We start from the raw sequence: 22,599 nt of genomic DNA on the forward strand, positions 1-22,599 counted from the left end.
ATGTGTCCCCAGAATGACTTTCATAGCTGCCCTCACCAAGGATCGCAAATTATATTGTTTAGTGTGTCTCTCCAGTTTCTAACTTTAAACAGTCCCCCTACCTCTTTTTTTAAAATGATATTTTCTAAATAAACTTTATTTTTCAGAACTGTTTTAAGAGTTACAGAAAAATGGGGAAGATGGTGCAGAGTTCCCACATACTCCATACTCAGTTTCCCCTACTGCTAACATCTTAGGTTACCATGAGACATTTGATACAAGCAAGGAACCAATATTGATACATTATTGTAAACTACAGTTATTATTCAAGTTTCTGCAGATTTTACTTAATGTCCTTTTTGTGTTCCAGGACTCCAGGATACTGCATTACATTTAATTGTGATGTCTTCTTAGGTTTTTCCTGGCTGTGGCAGTTCCTTACACTGTCCTTGTTTCTGATGACAGCTTTTTTTTTTTTAAGATTTTATTAGAGAGAGAGAGCACAAGTTGGAGGGAGGGGCAGAGGGAGAGGGAGAAGCAGACTCCATGCTGAACAGGGAGCCCGCTACGGGGCTCAATCCCGGGACCCTGGAATCATGACCTGAACTGAAGGCAGATGCTTAACCGACTGAGCCACCCAGGCGCCCCAACCTTGAGAGCTTTGAAGAATACTGGTCAGGTATTTGGTAAAATGTTCCTTTATTGGAATTTGTCTGATGTTTTTACCATTATTATACTAGGATTATGTGTGCTATTTTTATCATATCAAGGGTGCATATTTATTAACATGACATCACTGTTGATATTATTCTTGATCACCTAAGTTAGTGTTTGTCAGGTTTCTCCACTGTGAAGCTACCCTTTTTTCCCCATTTTCATACTGTTCTCTTTGGAAGGAAGTCACTATGCGTAGCCCACACTTAGGGAGTGGGGAATTATGCTCCACCTTCCTCAAAGATGGAGGATCTACAACAATTATTTGGCATTCTTCTGCACAGGAGGTATATTTCTTCTTTCCCACTTATTAATTTATTCAATCATTTATTTATAGGAGTTTGGGCTCTTGGATTTTTTTTTTTTATACTTTGGGTTATCATGTAACACTGCTTTATTTTGAGGTTGAAATTATTCCAGTTTTGGACATCGAGAGCTCTTTCATTAGACTCCTGTTCCCGTTGACATACTCATAAAAATTTTTTTGGACTTTTTTGTTTTGTTTTGAGCACTTCCATACTTTCTGGCACTACAAGATGTCCCAGGCTCTTCGTGTATACTTCCTTCCCCAGTCTTAGAATCAGCCTTTTCTCCAGGGAACCTGGTTCCTTTTACAGAAGAATGGTATTAGAAACCAGGATCTGGGTCCTAGTTGTACCCAGTGCTGCTGGCGTTTTGTTGCTTCAAGGCCCTTTTAGCTGACAGAGCAAGAAAATATGTGTGCACTAACCTGTGCATATACACATATATAAATATTTCTGGATGTAACCTCTGTATTTCTATTAAGTGAAACACGAATTCATACTGATGTTCCATCCATCACCACATAAATCTTTCTAACCACTTCTGCTGATCTGCAGACTTCCACTCCCACACTAAGAAACCTGGTTCCCACCATCTGCTACCCGTTTACTTGAATTGTTAAATCCAGTATACACAATTTCAGAAACATTACCCTGTACTCCCATGGAAGACAGCATTTCCAACTAGAGCAGTGATTGTGTGTGTGTTTGCCATTATTTTACAGACCCCACTCATTTCCAAAGTTACTTAAGTCAGCACCCCCTCTCCTTCAGTATGTTTGTTTCACAAGTCTAATACAGTTAGATTGCTTTGTCACATTCTGCCTTCTGCCCTGGAATTCCCCTGACCTAAATGATTTCTAAAAATTTGTATACACCAGGGTTCACTTTTTGTGCCCTGAAGTTCAACAATTTTGACAAATCCATAATGTTATGTATCCACAATTGCACTATCATATAGAATAATTTCATAGCTCTAAAAATCCTTTGTGCTTCACCTATTCAACCCTGTCCCTCTCCCTGGAGCCCCAGTTTACCACTGGTCTTTTTACTGTCTCTATAGTTTTGCCTTTTCCAGAATGTCATATGGCTGCAATCATGCAGTATGTGGCCTTTTTAGACTGGCTTCTTTTACTTAGCAGTATGCAGTCAAGATTCCTCCATGTCTGTCTGTGGCTTAGCTCATTTTTTAAAATCTCTGAATAATAGTCCATTGAATGAATGTTCCACAGTTTGTTTACCCATCACCTATTGAAGGACATCTCCAGTTTTTGACAATTATGAATAAAGCTGCCCTAAACACTTGCATGCATGTTTTTGTGTGAACATAATTATTCCTATTAGTTGGTAAATACCAAGATCCATGATTGCTGGATCATATGGTAAGATTATGTTCAGCTTTATAAGAAATTGCCATGCTGTCTTCCAAAGTGGCTGTACCATTTGGCATTCCCATCAACAGTGAATGAGAGTTCCTGTTGCTCTGCATCCTCGTCAGCTGCTGGCATGGTCAGGTCTTAGCTATTCTAATAGGTATGTGGTGATATCCTGTTTTTGTTTTTTTTTTGCTTATTTATTTTAAAAAAGATTTATTTATTTGAGAGAAGGCAAGAGTAGGGGGAGGGGCAGAGGGAGAGGGAGAGAGTCACAAGCAGACTCCTCACTAAGTGCAGAGCCTGACACCAGGCTTGATCTCATAACCCTGAGATCACAACCTGAGCCAAAACCAAGAGTCATTTGCTTAACTGGGTCAACCACCCAGGAGCCCCATGATATCTTGTTTTAATTTGCAGTTCCCTAATGACAAATGATGTTGAGCCTCTTTTCATATGCTTATTTGTCAGCTGTATTTCTCTTTTGGTGAAGTATCTATTTGGATCTTTTTCCCAATTTCAAATTGTGTTGTTTGTTTTCTTATTGAGTTTTAAGAATTTTTATTGTTATGTTAATCACCATACATTACATCATTAGTTTTTCATGTAGTGTTCCATAATTCATTGTCTGTGCACAACACCCAGTGCTCCATGCAGAACGTGCCCCCTTTAATACCCATCACCAGGCTAACCCATCCCCCCACCCCCCTCCCCTCCAGGACCCCCAGTTTGTTTTTCAGAGTCCATCGTCTCTCATGGTTCGTCTCTGCCTCTGACTTATTCCTCTTCATTCTTCCCCTCCTGCTATCTTCTTCTTTTTCTTTTTTCTTAACATATGTTGCATTATTTGTTTCAGAGGTAAAGATCTGTGATTCAACAGTCTTGCACAATTCACAGCGCTCACCATAGCACATACCCTCCCCAATGCCTATCACCCAGCCACCCCATCCCTCCTACCCCCCCACCACTCCAGCAACCCTCAGTTTGTTTCCTGAGATTAAGAATTCCCCATATCAGTGAGGTCATATGATACATGTCTTTCTCTGATTGACTTATTTCACTCAGCATAACACCCTCCAGTTCCATCTACGTCATTGCAAATGGCAAGATCTCATTCCTTTTGATGGCTGCATAATATTCCATTGTGTATATATACCACTTCTTCTTTATCCATTCATCTGTCGATGGACATCTTGGCTCTTTCCACAGTTTGGCTATTGTGGACATTGCTGCTATAAACATCGGGGTGCACGTACCCCTTCGGATCCCTACATTTGTATCTTTGTGGTAAATACCCAGTAGTGCAATTGCTGGATCATATGGTAGCTCTATTTTCAACTGTTTGAGGAACCTCCGTACTGATTTCCAGAGTGGTTGCACCAGCTTGCATTCCCACCAACAGTGTAGCAGGGTTCCCCTTTCTCCACATCCCCGCCAACATCTGTCGTTTCCTGACTTGTTCATTTTAGCCATTCTGACTGGTGTGAGGTGGTATCTCATTGAGGTTTGGATTTGGATTTCCTTGATGCCGAGTGATGTTGAGCACTTTTTCATGTGTCTGTTGGCCATTTGGATGTCTTCTTTGGAAAAATGTCTGTTCATGTCTTCTGCCCATTTCTTGATTGGATTATTTGTTCTTTGGGTGTTGAGTTTGATGCGTTCTTTATAGATTTTGGATACTAGCCCTTTATCTGATATGTCATTTGCAAATATCTTCTCCCATTCTGTCGGTTGTCTTTTGGTTTTGTGGACTGTTTCTTTTGCTGTGCAAAAGCTTTTTATCTTGATGAAATCCCAATAGTTCATTTTTGCCCTGGCTTCCCTTGCCTTGGGTGGTGTTTCTAGGAAGAAGTTGCTGCGGCTGAGGTCGAAGAGGTTGCTACCTGTGTTCTCCTTTAGGATTTTGATGGACTCCTGTCTCACGTTTAGGTCTTTCAACCATTTGGAGTCTATTTTTGTGTGTGGTGTAAGGAAATGGTCCAGTTTCATTCTTCTGCATGTGGCTGTCCATTTTCCCAACACCATTTGTTGAAGAGACTGTCTTTTTTCCATTGGACATTCTTTCCTGCTTTGTCAAAGATGAGTTGACCAAAGAGTTGAGGGTCCATTTCTGGGCTCTCGATTCTGTTCCATTGATCTATGTGTCTGTTCTTGTGCCAGTACCAGACTGTCTTGATGATGACAGCTTTGTAATAGAGCTGGAAGTCCGGAATTGTGATGCCGCCAGCTTCGCTTTTCTTTTTCAACATTCCTCTGGCTATTCGGGGTCTCTTCTGGTTCCATACAAATTTTAGGATTATTTGTTCCATTTCTTTGAAAAAAGTGAATGGTATTTTGATGGGGATTGCATTGAATGTGTAGATTGCTCTAGGTAGCATTGACATCTTCACAATGTTTGTTCTTCCAATCCATGAGCATGCATGGAACGTTTTTCCATTTCTTTGTGTCTTCTTCAATTTCTTTCATGAGTATTTTATAGTTTTCTGAGTACAGATCCTTTGCCTCTTTGGTTAAATTTATTCCTAGGTATCTTATGGTTTTGGGTGCAACTGTAAATGGGATCAACTCCTTGATTTGTCTCTCTTCTGTCTTGTGGTTGGTGTATAGGAATGCCACTGATTTCTGTGCATTGATTTTACATCCTGCTACTTTACTGAATTCCTGTATGCGTTCTAGCAGTTTTGGGGTGGAGTCTTTTGGGTTTTCCACATACAGTATCATATCATCTGCAAAGAGTGAGAGTTTGACTTCCTCTTCGCCGATTTGGATGCCTTTGATTTCTTTTTGTTGTCTGATTGCTGTGGCTAGGACTTCTAATACTACGTTGAATAGCAGTGGTGAGAGTGGACATCCCTGCCGCGTTCCCGACCTTAGGGGAAAAGCTCTCAGCTTTTCCCCATTGAGAATGATATTCACTGTAGGTTTTTCATAGATGGCTTTTATGATATTGAGGTAGGTACCCTCTATCCCTATACTCTGAAGAGTTTTGATCAAGAAAGGATGCTGTACTTTGTCAAATGCTTTTTCTGCATCTATTGAGAGGATCATATGATTCTTGTTCTTTCTTTTGTTAATGTATTGTATCACATTGATTGATTTGTGGACGTTGAACCAACCTTGCAGCCCAGGGATAAATCCCACTTGGTCATGGTGAATAATCCTTTTAATGTACTGTTGGATCCTGTTGGCTAGTATTTTGGTGAGAATTTTTGCATCCATGTTCATCAAGGGTATTGGTCTGTAATTCTCCTTTTTGATGGGGTCTTTGTCTGGTTTTGGGATGAAGGTAATGCTGGCCTCATAAAATGAGTTTGGAAGTTTTCCTTCCATTTCTATTTTTTGGAACAGTTTCAGGAGAATAGGTATTAATTCTTCTTTAAATGTCTGATAGAATTCCCCTGGGAAGCCATCTGGCCCTGGGCTTTTGTTTGTTGGGAGATTTTTGATGACTGCTTCAATTTCCTTAGTGGTTATAGGTCTGTTCAGGTTTTCTATTTCTTCCTGGTTCAATTTTGGTAGTTGATACATCTCTAGGAATGCACCCATTTCTTCCAGGTTATCTAATTTGCTGGCATAGAGTTGCTCATAATATGTTCTTACAATTGTTTGTATTTCTTTGGTGTTGGTTGTGATCTCTCCTCTTTCATTCATGATTTTGTTGATTTGGGTCATTTCTCTTTTCTTTTTGATAAGTCTGGCCAGGGGTTTATCAATCTTGTTAATTCTTTCAAAGAACCAGCTCCTAGTTTCGTTGATCTATTCTACTGTTCTTTTGGTTTCTATTTCATTGATTTCTGCTCTAATCTTTATTATTTCTCCTCTCCTGCTGGGTTTAGGCTTTATTTGCTGTTCTTTCTCCAGCTCCTTTAGGTGCAGGGTTAGGTTGTGTATTTGAGACCTTTCTTGTTTCTTGAGAAAGGCTTGTATTGCTATATACTTTCCTCTCAGGATTGCCTTTGCTGTATCCCAGAGATTTTGAACAGTTGTGTTTTCATTTTCATTGGTTTCCATGAACTTTTTAAATTCTTCTTTAATTTCCTGGTTGACCCATTCTTTCTTTAGTAGGATGCTCTTTAGCCTCCATGTATTTGAGTTCTTTCCGACTTTCCTCTCGTGATTGAGTTCTAGTTTCAAAGCATTGTGGTCTGAAAATATGCAGGGAATAATCCCAATCTTTTGGTACCGGTTGAGACCTGATTTGTGACCTAGGATGTGATCTATTCTGGAGAATGTTCCATGGGCACTAGAGAAGAATGTGTATTCTGTTGCTTTGGGATGGAATGTTCTGAATATGTCTGTGAAGTCCATTTGGTCCAGTGTGTCATTTAAAGTCTTTGTTTCCTTGTTGATCTTTTGCTTAGATGATCTGTCCATTTCAGTCAGGGTGGTGTTAAAGTCCCCCAGTATTATTGTATTGTCAATGTGTTTCTTTGCTTTTGTTATTAATTGCCTTGTATAATTGGCTGCTCCCGTGTTAGGGGCATAGATATTTACAATTGTTAGATCTTCTTGTTGGATAGACCCTTTAAGTAGGATATAGTGTCCTTCTTCATCTCTTATTACAGTCTTTGTTTTAAAATCTAATTTGTCTGATATAAGGATTGCCACCCCAGCTTTCTTTTGGTGTCCGTTAGCATGGTAAATGGTTTTCCACCCCCTCACTTTCAATGTGGGCGTGTCTTTGGGTCTAAAATGAGTCTCTTGCAGACAGCATATAGATGGGTCTTGTTTTTTAATCCATTCCGATAGCCTGTGTCTTTTGATTGGGGCATTTAGCCCATTTACATTCAGGATAACTATTGAAAGATATGAATTTAGTGCCATTGTATTGCCTGTAAGGTGACTGTTACTGTATATTGTCTGTGTTCCTTTCTGGTCTATGCTGCTTTTAGGCTCTCTCTTTGCTTAGAGGACCCCTTTCAATATTTCTTGGAGGGCTGGTTTCGTATTTGCAAATTCCTTTAGTTTTTGTTTGTCCTGGAAGCTTTTTATCTCTCCTTCTATTTTCAATGACAGCCTAGCTGGATATAGTATTCTTGGCTGCATATTTTTCTCATTTAGTGCTCTGAAGATATCATGCCAGTCCTTTCTGGCCTGCCAGGTCTCTGTGGATAGGTCTGTTGCCAATCTAATATTTCTACCATTGTAGGTTACATATCTCTTCTCCCGAGCTGCTTTCAGGATTTTCTCTTTGTCTCTGAGACTCGTAAGTTTTACTATTAGATGTCGGGGTGCTGACCTATTTTTATTGATTTTGAGAGGGGTTCTCTGTGCCTCCTGCATTTTGATGCCTGTTTCCTTCGTCACGTTAGGGAAGTTCTCTGCTATTATTTGCTCCAATATACCTTCTGCCCCTCTCTCTCTTTCTTCTTCTTCTGGGATCCCAATTATTCTAATGTTGTTTTGTCTTATGGTATCACTTATCTCTCGAATTCTGCCCTCGTGATCCTGTAGTTGTTTCTCTCTCTTTTTCTCAGCCTCTTTATTTTCCATCATTTGGTCTTCTATATCGCTGATTCTCTCTTCTGCCTCATTTATCCTAGCAGTTAGTGCCCCCATTTTTGATTGCACCTCATTAATAGCCTTTTTGATTTCGACTTGGTTAGATTTTAGTTCTTTTATTTCTCCAGAAAGGGTTTCTCTAATAACTTCCACGCTTTTTTCAAGCCCAGCTAGTATCTTTAAAGTCATGATTCTGAACTCTAGGTCCGACATCGTACTAATGTCTGTATTCAGTAGGTCCCTGGCAGACGGTACTACCTCTTGTTCTTTCTGCTGAGGTGATTTTTTTCGTCTTGTCATTTTGTCCAGATGAGAATAGATGAATGAAAGAACAAAATGTAACAGGTTAAAACGTCCCCAGGAAATATACTCTATACAAATCAGAAAAGACCTGAAACCAGGGGGAAAGAAAGGGAAAGAAAGAAAAAAGAAAGAGAAAAAGAAAAAGATAAAGATAAAAACAAAAACAGAACAATACAAAAAAACAGAATATGATCAAATATGATCAGGCTAGTGCATAGATCAGTGACACACACTAGATTTTGGGCATATTTTGGTCTGTTAGAAAAAAGTGCCTCCTAAAATTTTAAAGGAAGAAAGACATATATGTACAAAATAAGGGTTGATACAATGAAGGGATGGAAGATGATTGTAAAGATAAACATTATAAAAGATTTTATAAAAGGAATTGATAAGATAAGAAGTTGTTTGAAAAAAGAAAGATTTAAAAAAAAAGATGAAAAAAGAAAAGGGAGAGAATGTGATCAGGCAGGAGACTAGAACAAAGCCATACACTAGTGATTTAGGGTATATTTTGATCTGTTAGGAGAAACTGTATCTCAAAATTTTAAAGAGAGAACAACTTATATATATATGCCAAAAATAAGGGTAACTACTATGAAGGGATAAAATATGACTCTAAAAATGAAAAATAAAAATTTTTTTAAAAAAGGGATTGATAAGATGTTGGTTGAAAAAGGGAAAAAGAAAAATTAAAAAAATCAGTTAAAAATTAACTTTGAAAAACTAATGAATTATGGTAAAAAAAAGCCATGAATTCTATGTGCAGTATTCCTCTAGCGCTGGAGTTCTCCCGTTCTCCTTGATCGGTAAACTTGGTCTTGGCTTGCTGGCTGTTCGTGCTGATCTTCTGGGGGAGGGGCCTGTTGCCGTGGTTCCCAAATGTCTTTGCCGGAGGCGGAATTGCCCCGCCCTTGTCGGTCCGGGCTAAGCAAGCTGCTCGGTTTTGCTCTCAGGAGCTTTTGTTCCCTGCAAGCTCTTGGTACAGTTTTGGAGGACCAGGGTGAAAATGGTGGCCTCTCAATCTCCACCCGGAGGAGCTGAGAACTCGGGGCCCCGCTCCTCAGTGCGCCCCCAGAGAAAAGCAATCACTCCCGTCTCCCTGGTCTCCAGCCGCACTCTGTGCTCACCCGGCCTGTGACCAAGCGTTTCTCTCTGGCTCCCGATCCCATGTGGAGTCTCCAAACCCAGCAGATCCCTGTGGTGCGCTCCCGCGCCGCTCCTCCCCGGGAAGGAAGGGGAGTCTCCCTGGCTCTGCCGCTTGTTGGGTCCCTGCTGGAGGAGCAGTGGCCCGACTGGGCCGCAGATCACAGTTTATGGCAACCCCGAGCTGAGCGCCCGCGCCTCGGCTCCATCTCTGCAGCCGGCTTCCCCGCTCTGATACCTGGGAGCTCTGCCGCACTCAGGCACCCCCGGTTTTTCTGTGACCCCGAGGGTCCTGAGACCACACTGTCCCGCGAGGGTTCCACCCCCCGCTTAGCCACTGGAGCAATGTCCCTCAGCAGAGCCAACTTCTAAAAGTTCCGATTTTGTGCTCCGCGGCTCTATCACTTGCCAGAAGCGGCCGACGGAGGCCCCCTCCCCCGCCGTCTATCCTCCTGAATATCGCCTCGGATTCACTTCTCTGCACGTCCTACCTTCCAGAAAGTGGTCGCTTTTCTGTTCAGAGAGTTGTTGCTACTCTCTTCTTTCATCTCCTGTTGAGTTCATAGGTGTTCAGAATGGTTTGATCCCTATTCAGCTGAATTCCTGAGACCAGACAAAACCCAGGTCTCCTACTCCTCCACCATCTTGCTCCGTCCCCCAAGAATTTTTTGTATATTTTGAATGCAAGTCTTCTAGAAATGTGTGTTTTTCAAATATTTTCTCCCAGTCTGTGGTTTGTCTTTTTGTTCTCTTTACAGTGTCTATCACAGTGAAGTTTTTCATTTTAGTAAAGTCCAACTTATCAAATTTCTTTTATGAATCATGCTTTTGGTTTTGAATTTAAAAGCTCATTTCCAAAGGGAGAGAGGGAAACAAACCATAAGAGCCTCTTTTTTCCAAAGATTTATTTATTTTCGAAAGAGAAAGAGCAGGGGGAGGGGCAGAGGGAGAGAGAGAATCTTTGAGCAGACTCCCCACTGAGCATGGAGCCTGATGTGGGGCTCGAGGTGGGACTCAGTCTCAGGACCCTGAGACCATGACCTGAGCTGAAATCAAATGTCGGATGCTCAAGCAACTGAGCCACCCAGGCGCCCTACCATTAGAGACTTTTAACGATAGAGAACAAACTGAGGGTTGATGGAGGGAGGGAGGTGGGGGATGGGCTAGATGGGGGGTGGGGGATGAGGATTAAGGAGGGCACTTGTTGTGATGAAAACCACAAAATCTATATAATAAAGGATTAATACTGAATCTTCCAATTTGTGAACATGGAGTATCTCTTTATTATATAGATTTTGTGGTTTTCCACATAGAGATCCGGTACATATTTTGTTTGATTTCAAACAAGATTCAGTATTAATAAGATATCAATTCTGTCTAACATGATCTATAGATTCAAAGTAATTCCAATCAAAATCTCAGCAAGTTATTTTGTAGTTATTGACAAACTGGCTGTAAAGATTATAGGGAAAGATGAAAGACCCTGAATAGCCAACACAATACTGTTGTTGCAAATGGTATTGTTTTTTAAATTTCAAATTCCAGTTTTAATTGTTGGTATTTAGGAAAGCAATTGAGTTTTGTATGCTAACCTTATATCTTACTCTTTGTTATCATTATTTTTATTTTTTATTTTTTATTTTCTTTTCTCTTTCTTTCTTCTTTCTTTTCTTTTTCTTTCTTTCCTTCCTTTTTGATGTAGTGTTCCCTGATTCATTGTTTGCGTATAACACCTAGTGCTCCATTCAATACGTTCCCTCTTTAATACCCATCACCAGGCCAACCCATCCCCCCAACCCCCACCCCTCTAGAACCCTCAGTTTGTTTCTCAGAGTCCATAGTCTCTCATGGTTCGTCTCCCCCTCCGATTTCCCCCCTTCATTTTTCCCTTCCTACTATCTTCTTCTTTTTTTTTTTAACATATAATGTATTATTTCTTTCAGAGGTACAGGTCTGTGATTCATCAGTCTTACACAATTCACAGCACTCACCATAGCACCTACCCTCCCCAATGTCTATCACCCAGACACCCCATCCCTCCCACCCCCCCACCACTCCAGCAACACTCAGTTTGTTTCCTGAGATTAAGAATTCCTCATATCAGTGAGATCATATGATACATGTCTTTCTCTGATTGACTTATTTCACTCAGCATAATACCCTCCAGTTCCATCCACATCATTGCAAATGGCAAGATTTCATTGTTTTTGATGGCTGCATAATATTCCATTCTATCTATATACCACATCTTCTTTATCCATTCATCTGTTGATGGACATCTTGGCTCTTTCCACAGTTTGGCTATTGTGGACATTGCTGCTATAAACATTGGGGTGCACATACCCCTTCGGATCACTACATTTGTATGTTTGGGGTAAATACCCAGTAGTGCAATTGCTGGATCATATGGTAGCTCTATTTTCATTTTTTTTGAGGAACCTCCATACTGTTTTCCAGAGTGGTTGCACCAGCTTGCATTCCCACCAACAGTGTAGGAGGGTTCCCCTTTCTCTGCATCCCCGCCAACATCTATCATTTTCTGACTTGTTAATTTTATCCATTCTGACTGGTGTGAGGTGGTATCTCATTGAGGTTTGGATTTGGATTTCCCTGATGCCAAGGGATGTTGAGCACTTTTTCATGTGTCTGTTGGCCATTTGGATGTCTTCTTTGGAAAGAAGAATGTCTGTTCATGTCTTCTGCCCATTTCTTGATTGGATCATTTGTTCTTTGGGTGTTGAGCTTGATACGTTCTTTATAGATTTTGGATACTAGCCCTCTATCTGATATGTGATTTGTAAATATCTTCTCCCATTCCGTCAGTTGTCTTTTGGTTTTGTGGACTGTTTCCTTTGCTGTGCAAAAGCTTTTTATCTTGATGAAATCCCAATAGTTCATTTTTGCCCTGGCTTCCCTTGCCTTTGGCCATGTTTCTAGGAAGAAGTTGAGCTGCAGCTGAGGTTGAAGAGGTTGCTGCCTGTGTTCTCCTCTAGGATTCTGATGGGCTCCTGTCTCACATTTAGGTCTTTCATCCATTTTGAGTCTATTTTTGTTTGTGGTGTAAGGAAATGGTCCAGTTTCATTCTTCTGCGTGTTGCTGTCCAATTTTCCCAGCACCATTTGTTGAAGAGACTGTCTTTTTTCCATTGGACATTCTTTCCTGCTTTGTCGAAGATTAGTTGACCATAGAGTTGAGGGTCCATTTCTGGGCTCTCGATTTTGTTCCATTGATCTATGTGTCTGTTTTTGTGCCAGTACCAGACTGTCTTGATGATGACAGCTTTGTAATAGAGCTGGAAGTCCGGAATTGTGATGCCACCAGTGTTGCTTTTCTTTTTCAACATTCCTCTGGCTATTCGGGGTCTTTTCTGGTTCCATACAAATTTTAGGATTATTTGTTCCATTTCTTTGAAAAAAGTTGATGGTATTTTGATAGGGATTGCTTTAAATGTGTAGATTGCTCTAGGTAGCATTGACATCTTCACAATATTTGTTCTTTCAATCCATGAGCATGGAACGTTTTTCCATTTCTTTGTGTCTTCCTCAATTTCTTTCATGAAATTTATAACAATGAGGATGATAATCACACCTAGTTCACAGGGCTCTGCAGAGGATTAAGTGAGTTACAGGTAAAGCATTTAGAATAGTACCTGGCAGGTAGTAAATGCTCAATGAAATGTTTTCACCCTCTTTGTACTCTTCCATTGTGGGAAATGCAAATTGTATGAAAAATTGTTTCTTGTGCTTTTATTCAAATAACAGGGGGCATAGTTTTGGTTATTCTTGGATGATAACAGATTAAAGATAACCTTTTTTTTTTTTTAAGATAACCTTCTATACTTCTGGTCCATATTCCCCAACCTTGAAAAGCACCCCTCTCTACCTGGCACCTAGGTGTACATATTTGAATCTCCCTGTGTTTGGGGACTTATATTTTCAAAGTACCCTACCCTTCACCATCTATGTGTAGCATTAAGTTAAGTGGTAATCAGTTTTGTTAATGATGAGTTTAAAGCATAAAAAGACCCACACATGCATGAATGATTTCCCCTAAAGAGGATTAACACAGAATGGGTTATACTTCTTTAATGGGTAACCATGTGTATGGCTTCTTTTGGTTGATGAGAGCCACTCATTCCCCAAACATTTTGATGAATCATGGTTGTATCATGTTTGGCTTTGGACAACACTTTGTATTTTCTCCTCCTCCTCATTCCACTTAGACTGTATTAAAATTAAGTTGCATTTCTGAGAACAGAGCCTTTCTTGGTGGATGGTAAATTTTTGCCGCATGATTAAAACTTACATTAATGATGCAAATACATGATTTTAGACACATATGCAGACTTTCCAACTTTGCAACAGTTGCATTTTTGTCACTAATGGATAATTTGATTGATTTTTTTTCAGTGACTGATGACCGATGAAGCAGATGAGTTTGCTGCAGGGCTTGAAAACAAAATGAAAAATCCTGGAGAACCCAGCAGTCCTTTGTCCTCTAAGAGAAGGTAGAGGATGGCCTTGCTGTGAATGAAATAGGGAGGAAGAAGGTAATTATGTCTTTGAGAAACAGATAGGAGAATGTTTGCAAGTTGAAGGGAAAGAATCTAATAAGCTGCAACCATTTGGAGTTGCTGCCAGAGTTAGTAGGATGAAACAGGTCTCTGGGGCAGTAGGAGATGATGGGCTCAACAGGACGATGGGCCTGCACTCACTCTCTGCATGTTCTCACCTCCTGTTCATCCTCTAACCCTGTGCCGTCTGGCTTCTGCCTCCACTGCCCCACTGAAACTGTCCTTGTCAAGTCCCCAGTGTCTGCTGCATGTTGTCTTTAACTTCTCAGCAGTATTTGACACAGTCATTCACTCAGTCCTTCATGAAAACCTTCTTGGGTTTCTAGAAACCACATTTTCCTGATTTCTTCCCCTCTTACTGGGACTCTTTTTCATTCCCCTTTTCTGGTTGTTTCTTTTCATTCCCACCACTAAATATTGTAGGGCCACTAATCCTGATCTTGGGCCTTCTTCCCTTGAATATACCCTCTCCCTAGATGATCCCACATAGTCTTGGAACTTTAAATATGATGATGTGTATTTCAACAACTCCCAAATTGATACCTCTAGATTACAACTTGCTCCTGAACTCCAGAGTCAAATTCAAATGCATACATGGTATCTCCACTTGCACGTCTAAGAGACATTTAAAACTCAACCCATTCCATGTGTTTAAACTGAACTCCTGAACTTCCTCCCTTGCACATACCTTCTCTACATACAGCACTGTCTATTTTGGCTTTTGGTGTTATAGCTAAGAAATCACTGGGGCGCCTGGGTGGCTCAGTTGTTTGAGTGTCCAGCTCTTGGTTTCAGCTCAGGTCATGATCTCATGGGTCATGGATTGAGCCCTGGGTCAGGCTCCATGCTCAGTGGGGAGTCTGCTTGCTGATCTCTTCCTCGGCGCCCCCCCAAATGAATAAATAAATCTTTTAAAGAAGGAAATTATTGCCAAGTCCAATGTCATGAAGTTTCCCATGTTTTCTTTCAGGAGTTTTATAGTTTTAGGTCTTACATTTAGGTCTTTAATCCATTCTGAGTTAACTTTTATTTATGGTGTTAGATAAGGGCCCAACTTTATTCTTTTTTATGTGGGTATTCAGTTTTCCCAGTTTATTTATATTATTTTTTTATTATTATGTTCAGTTAGCCAGCATATAGTTTTTGATGTAGCGTCCAACGAATCATTAGTTGTGTATAATACCCAGTGCTCATCACATGTGCTCTCCTTAATACCCATCACCTGGTTACCCCATCCCTCCAGCCCCCTCCCTTCTGTAACCCTCAGTTTGGTTCCCAGAGTCCAGAGTCTCTCACGGTTTGTCTCTTTCTCTGATTTCTTCCTGTTCAGTTTTTCTCTCCCTTCCCCTGTGGTCCTCCACACTGTTACTTATGTTCCACATATGAGCAAAACCATATGATAATTGTCTTTCTCTGCTTGACTTATTTCACTTAGCATAATCCCTTCCAGTTCCATCCATGTCAGTGCAAGTGGTGGGTACTCATCCTTTCTGATGTCTGAGTAATATTCCATCCCAGTACCATTTAACATTTTTTTTAAAAGTAAGTTCTACACCCAATGTGGAGCTCAAACTCATGACCCTGAGATCAAGAGTCACATGCTCTAGGGACTGAACAAGCCACATGCCCCCTACCATGTAACATTTTTTTGAAGAGACTCCTTTCCTCATTGAATGGTCTTGACACTCTCGTAGAAGCACATTTGACCATATATGCAAGGATTTATTTCTAGGATCCCTATTCTATTGGTCTATTTGTGCATCTTTATGCCATTACCACATTGCTTTAATTACTGAAGCTTTATAATACATTTTAGAATCAGGAATGTGAGTCTTCCAATTTTATTCTTCCTTTTCAAAATTCAAAAAGTTTTGGCTATTCAGTGTCTCCTGAGATTCCATATGAATTTTTAGGATGAATTTTTCTATTTTCTATTTCTGCACAAAACACCATTGCAGTTTTTTTTTTTGAATGTTGAAGTAGTTGATTTCTTTTTTTTTTTAAGATTCTTTTTATTCTTTTTTTTAAAAAAGATTTTATTTGTTTATTTGACAGAGAGAGACACAGCAAGAGAGGGAACACAAGCAGGGGGAGTGGGAGAGGGAGAAGCAGGCCCCCTGCTGAGCAGGGAGCCGGATGCAGGGCTCGATCCCAGGACCCTGGGATCATGATCCGAGCCGAAGGCAGACACCCAACGACTGAGCCACCCAGGTGCCCCACCATTGCAGTTTTGATAGGGATTACATTGTAGATTGCTTTGGGTAGTATAAACATCTTACCAATACTAAATCTTCCAACCCATGGACATGGGATGTCTTTCCATTTATTTGTGTCATCTTAATTTTTTTCAGCAATTTTTTAAAGTAAACTCTACACCCATCATGGGGCTTGAACTCATGGCCCTGAGATCAAGAGTCACATGCTCTACTGACCGAGCCAGCCAGGTGCCCCATTTCGGCAATGTTTTATAGTTTTCAACGTACAAATCTTTCACTGGTTTGTTAGGTTTATTTCTAAGTATTTTATTCTTTTTTTTCAAGAATTATTTATTTATTTGAGAGAGAGAGAGAGAGAGTGTGTGTGTGCAAGTACACGGGGCGGGGAGGGGCATAGGGAGATGAAAAGGGAGAGAAAATATCCAGCAGTTTCTCCACTGAGCATGGAGCCCAACGCAGGGCTCGATCCCAGGACCCTGAGATCATGACCCAAGCTGAAACCAAGAGTCGGACACTTAATTGACTGAGCCACCAGGTGCCCTTCTAGGTGTTTTATTCTTTTTGATGCTATTATAAATGGAATTGTTTTCTTCATTTCCATTTCAGATTTTTCATTGTTAGTGTACAGAAACACAATTGATTTTTGTGTGTTTAGTATCCTGCAACTTTTCATGAAGATTCATTTTATAGTCCCATGTACACTGTAAGCTCCTTTTTGTATCCCCCGCAATGTCTTGCACAGCATGGTGTTTTAGGCATCTTTTGGTTAATGACATTTCTGTTTATTTTCAGGTTTAAAAAAAAGATTCACGACCTTGAGAAGGCACTAGAAAAAGTAATTTTTACCGTCTTCACAACAAAGTTAATTACATCACAAACATAACCTCTTATCACATCTATCTGTGAGAAACAAGGACAAGTTTGCTGTGCTGTAGAACGGTGTTGGATATTGCTGGCTTCCTAGACTGTGGCACTCAAGGGAATTAATTGCCTTCTAGAGGTTACAAAAGAGCAGTGGAGCCTTTTAATGTTATGATTCTCCATCAGTGAAATTTAGCTTTGGCCTTAAGAATATCCATTGAAAATATAGTTTGCTTTCTTATTTGTTTGTTTTCCCACTAGAGGAAGGGTACGGTCTTAACTCTTCAGGCCAAATCCTACTACAGTCCTGGTGTCTACAGCAGGTCATGTTGCTGCACTGACCCCGGCCTTCTTTCACTACCGCTGTCCTCAGCTGCACCTCAGCGCCTCATGATTCTTTGCCTGGGGAGATGACTCGAACCTTCATTCTTTTTTTATTAAGAATTTATTTATTTATTTGTTTGAGAGAATGTGCATGGGCATGCACGAGACAGCAGGGGGCAGGGGGGAGGGAGGGACAGAGGGAGTGGGAGAGAATCCGAAGCGGACTCCGAGCTGAGTGCAGAGCCTGGTGCGGGGCTCGATCTCACGACCCTGAGATCACGACCTGAGCTGAAACCAAGAGCCAGACGCTCAACTGACTGAGCCACCCAGGCGCCCTTCAGATCTTCATTCTTGAATCGTTTGGCCATTGTATGTTCTGTCTCCACTAGGTTATTATAATTATCCATTGACTTTTTTCCAAGCTTCACTGACAAATAAAAGTGTAAGATATTTAAAGTGTACGTCGTGATGATGTGATATACATATGCTGTCCATTGATTTTTAATCACAAAACACAGGAGTATCAAGAAGCTCTCTAAACATATCAGACATACGCCTCCATAGCTCTTCTGTAGTAGGAACTCAATTTCCTTTGATAGTCAGGTTCAGTCACCCCAGCCAGTACAGTACAGCCCTTCTTTGCCTGTTGATTGAAAGGTCTGGGGAGTCCAAAGTGGCCAGCTGGAAGTCTCAACTTCCCATTCAGTGGAGTCATTGTTTTATCCCCCGGTGAAAGCATTTCTTTCTTTGCAACGAAGACCTCTAGTCCAGAAGAGCTAGAGCTCTTGTTGTGGGGACAGGAAGCAAAAAGTTTCTATTGTCTTGCTGGGGTAATAGTGAGGAGAGGCGCTCCCATTTCCATACCTTGATTGCAGGCTCCAAAAATCCATGTGATAAGAGGAACAGCACCTTATACCTATGCATATAAATGCTTAGATAGATCATGACCATCTCCTAGAGGCTGTTGTCCCAGATCCTCAAGTTACTGCCACTTAGCTAGAAACAAGTGGGTCTTCCAAAAGTTCCACTTCAGGATGAGGAGAAACCTAAGACTAGTGAATTCCATGAATATTGCTCAATTGCTGCACTCCTTTCCTATAAAATGGGTTCCTTGTTTAGAAATGATGGTCTTTGGAATACCATGATGATGAATAAGGCAGTTTTCAAATCTACAAATATTGGTTTCTCAAAAGCACTACAGGTGGGAAGGAAAATCCATATCCAGAGTTAAGTATCTATTTGAGTAAGCACAAAGCACGGCTCCTCCCTTAATAGAAGTGTTCCACTGTGAACGCCCTGCCATCTGGTAGTCGTCTGATCACTCTGCAGATTGGTGCTGTATCAGGGGCTCCATGTTGGCCTCTGCTTCTGGCAGATTGGGCACTCAGCAATGGCTGTAGTGAGATCAGCCTTGGTGAGTGGAGGCCCATGTTGCTGAGTATAACCTCCATCCCTGCCACTTGGCCACTTAGTTCTGGGCCCCACTGGGTTCTGACATGACGGCTGGGGAAGGGCCTGATGGGTATTTACATAATGGGTCCTCTAGCCAGCAGATTATTAAACTTCTGCGCTGGTAAGGTTATTCTTTGCTGGTCACCCATGGGACACACTTCATATCATATGTCTGTTCGGATGAGTGTATCCATATACCTCTTCCCTAGGCCTCCTTGTCACAAACTTTCAATCATGTATTTTCAAAGTCCCTGACCATTCAGCTAATGACTCGGACATGGCCTATGCATGGTTATACACTCATACTTCTGGCCATCTCTCCTCTAGGCAGAGTGAACAAGCAGGCGCACTGCTCAAAATTTTCCCTCTGGGAGGCTGACCCTTCACCAGTGTCCTTCAGGGCTGTCCCAGGTGGGACTGTAGTGCAGCCACTGTCCACTTTTGGCCTTTGTAGGAGGCAGGATTCTAATTATGCCCCCCCCCCCCATATTCCAGTCTTCTGGTTATTCAAGCACTAGTATGAATACTGCTGTGGTGGGATGTTTTTTAATGCAAAAATGAGTATTTTATTTTGATAGCATTAAAAGAAAAACAAAATGATATTTCTACAGTGAGGTGAAAACAATGTTTAAACTTCATTATCAATCAAATATTTTCCAAATGAGAGTATGTTTTATGAAGGTCCCAAAGCACAGGCAAATCTTAACACAATGGTACAGGAATCTGTAATACTGAAAATAACTCTCTCTGACAGGGTGTTTGAAAACATTTTTTGAATTCTAAAAGCAGTCAAGCAATCCCTTCCAAACAACTGTGTCAAGAGTGAAACAGCATGTTCCATTAATTAACAATTTCACTGTAATACTTTTTACTGCTATGACAATTTTATATAAATTTTGCTATACTTAAAATAGGCTTTGAAAATGGAAAAGTGTACAAAATTCCAGATAAAATGATTAAGAGATGCAATTTAATAAGGTTTCCCCTTCCCTCATCATCAATGATTACCTTTAGCAGCTAGGAGTTAAATTTTAAAATATTGCACCCTCTGGGGTGCCTGGGTGGCTGTTGGTTAAGCATCTGACTTCAGCTCAGGTCGTAATCTCAGGGTCCTGGGATCAAGGCCCGCATCGGGCTCCCTGCTCAGTGAGGTCTCTGCTTCTCTCTCTCCCTCTGCCCCCCACCCCCCTCAAATAAATAAAATCTTTAAAAAATAAAATAAAATACAACCCCTCAAATGAAAACCTAAGTTTTATTTTTTATTTTATTTCCTTTTATCATTTTTTAAATTTAAATTTTAGGTAGTTAACATACAGAGCAATACTGGTTTCTGGAGTAGAATTCAGTGATTCATCACTTACATACAACACCCAGTGCTCATCACAACGAGTGCCCTCCTTAAAGTCCATCCCCCATCTAGCCCATCCCCCAACTCACCTCCCTCCATCAACCCTCAGTCTGTTCTCTGTCATTAAGAGTCACTTATGGCTTGTTTCCCTGAAAACCTAGGTTTTAAATCTTAATCAGATATAACTGCAAAAGTTTACTTATATTTGGATACCTTTTCTAAAACCTTTTCTTTTTTGTATTAAAGCAGAAACCAGTTCCCCAAACCTCTTATTCAATTATATATCCTGATTGGACTAATATCTGATAGAGGACTGTCATTTTTGCTTTTGTGATTGTGATTTTTCACTGAGGTCTTCCACAGCTTTCACAGAGTTCACGGTCCCTAACATTCCCCCCCCACCCCGCCCCCGGTTTCGTGGGTGGAGAAATGGCTGCCACAATGAACTTCTCACTGATAGAGTTTCTGGAAACATGTGCCATTTGTTATTATTTAAGAGGGACTCAGTTTGGGCATTCTGGGAAGTGGCCTACAGGTTTTCTTGTGCTGCATACCAGTCTCCAGCATGAAAAATGCTAGGAACTTGAGGAACTGCACTTTCCAGAATGTTGGCAGCCAGGGTCCTGTCAAATATTGAAGAATCCTGTCCCAGAGATAATCATCATCAGTACAGAAAGTGTCTGCATTCACTCAGCTTCTGATACACATCCTGGGTCAAGGCCAGCCCCATATTGTGCTCGCGGGCTTGCCAAGTGTCTTCAGCTTGTCAGCAGTGCCAGAGAAACTGCGCCCAGCAGTCGCGGTCCCTAGAGAGAGAACATCGCGCTCAGGACGTTCCTGCTGCTCTAACTCTCCCATCTTTTTGAAGACGTGGTAAAAGCCTGCGGCTAAGTGGTGATCCTTGTCTAGTATAAGCGCAAGTCCAGCAGCGTCCTGAGTATTTTTGACCATTTCCCATACAAAATGCCGCTTCCCCCACCGATGTTTGGTTTGGGAGAACTTGACCCTTCCTTAGTGGCCGAAGGAGTTGGGATATTGGGCGTGAATGCACCCCATCTTCAAAGCTGCATTACGCGGGTCTCTGCGGCCGTCTCTTGGGTCACTGCCTGGAGACTCGTTGAGGAACGACTGGATGGTGCCAGGACAGACACCTGCGGGACCCGACAGAAACTGACGGGGCCGTCGCCAGACCCCGCAGCTGCCCTCGCTGACTCACCTCGGCCCCAATGGGTGGGGGCGCCCCCGAAGGCTCTCAGCTCGCCCGCGCGCACCCCCGGGCCCCGCCCCCCTCCCCGCACTTCCCGGCGCGGCAGCTGCAGCGTGGCCACCGCCCCCACCACTGGGAGCCAGGGCTCAGGGTCTGCCCGGTCCTGGTCCTCTGGGAAGGCGTCTCACCGCCGCCGCCCTACCGCACCCCAGCTCCGTGACCTGGTCCTCCAGCGCCCTCGTGTCCTGGTGCTCGCTGCTGCCACTGCCCCGCAGCCTCCTCCCACCCCGGCAGTGACCTCTGGTGATGGGCTTTTGCCGCTGGCAGAAGCTCTCTATTTTCACTGTCCCTGAGATGTCCTGTGGCTGGGCCTGACGCATGCAGGTGAGTCCTTTAAAGGCAGGCAGCTATCTCGGTCAGGAAGAAGAGGAAGTCAAGAAGGATTTGCCACGGGTTGACGCTTTGAAGGTGTAGGGGTCCACGTGAGAAGGTGTGCAGGAGGACCTAGGACCTGACAGTGGCCTCTGGCTGACACCCAGCAAGGCGAGGGGGACCTCATGTTTACAGTCTTAAACATGGGAATAGATCCTCAACATGTCAGGAGGGGGCTGGGAATGAAAACCACAATGAGCTACCACTTCACACCCACCGGGATAGCTGTTAACAGGTGTTTAACAAGTGTCCTGAGAAGATTGGAACCCTCCCACATTGCTGGTGGGAATGCAAAATGATGAGGCAACCTGGCACAACAGGCTGGCATTTCATCAAAAAACTACACATAGGGGCGCCTGGGTGGCTCAGTTGTTAAGCGTCTGCCATTCAGCTCAGGTCATGATCCCAGGGTCCTGGGATCGAGCCCCGCATCGGGCTCCCTGCTCCGCGGGAAGCCTGCTTCTCCCTCTCCCACTCCCCCTGCTTGCGTTCCCTCTCTCACTGCCTCTCTTTCTGTCAAAAAATAAATAAAAAATCTTTAAAAGAAAAAACTACACATAAAATTACTAAATGACCCAGCAATTTCACTTCTAGGTACATACTCAAGAGACATAGACGCATGTGTCCACACAAGAACTTGTACATGAACAAGATCCAACATTATACTGCTTCCACCTCCTTACCCCAACCTTTAGAACCATTCTCACACATTTACCCCAGGCTACTGTATATCTATTGGAAAAGATGGGCTGTTGTTTTGGTGACTATCACATCTTGCCATGGGTCTCAGTTTTTCACTCACTGTCTTGGCCTGTGGGCCCTCGAGTCTAGGTATAGGTTAAAGAGAAGTGAGAGGTGATGGTAGGAGC

The 22,599-nt window shown here is 42.0% G+C and overlaps 1 pseudogene; it reads right to left on the reverse strand.

The window, feature by feature from the left end:
• Positions 1 to 20,435: 20,435 nt before the first annotated feature.
• On the reverse strand, positions 20,436 to 21,678 carry LOC114201457 (alpha-1,6-mannosyl-glycoprotein 2-beta-N-acetylglucosaminyltransferase-like; annotated as a pseudogene).
• Between the last annotated feature and the right edge of the window lie 921 nt (positions 21,679 to 22,599).

The sequence above is a fragment of the Eumetopias jubatus genome, unplaced genomic scaffold (assembly GCF_037043125.1).
Source record: "Eumetopias jubatus isolate StellerSeaLion01/CBP00866 unplaced genomic scaffold, mEumJub1_p1.0 scaffold_11, whole genome shotgun sequence".
In the NCBI taxonomy this organism is placed as follows: Eukaryota; Metazoa; Chordata; class Mammalia; order Carnivora; family Otariidae; genus Eumetopias; species Eumetopias jubatus.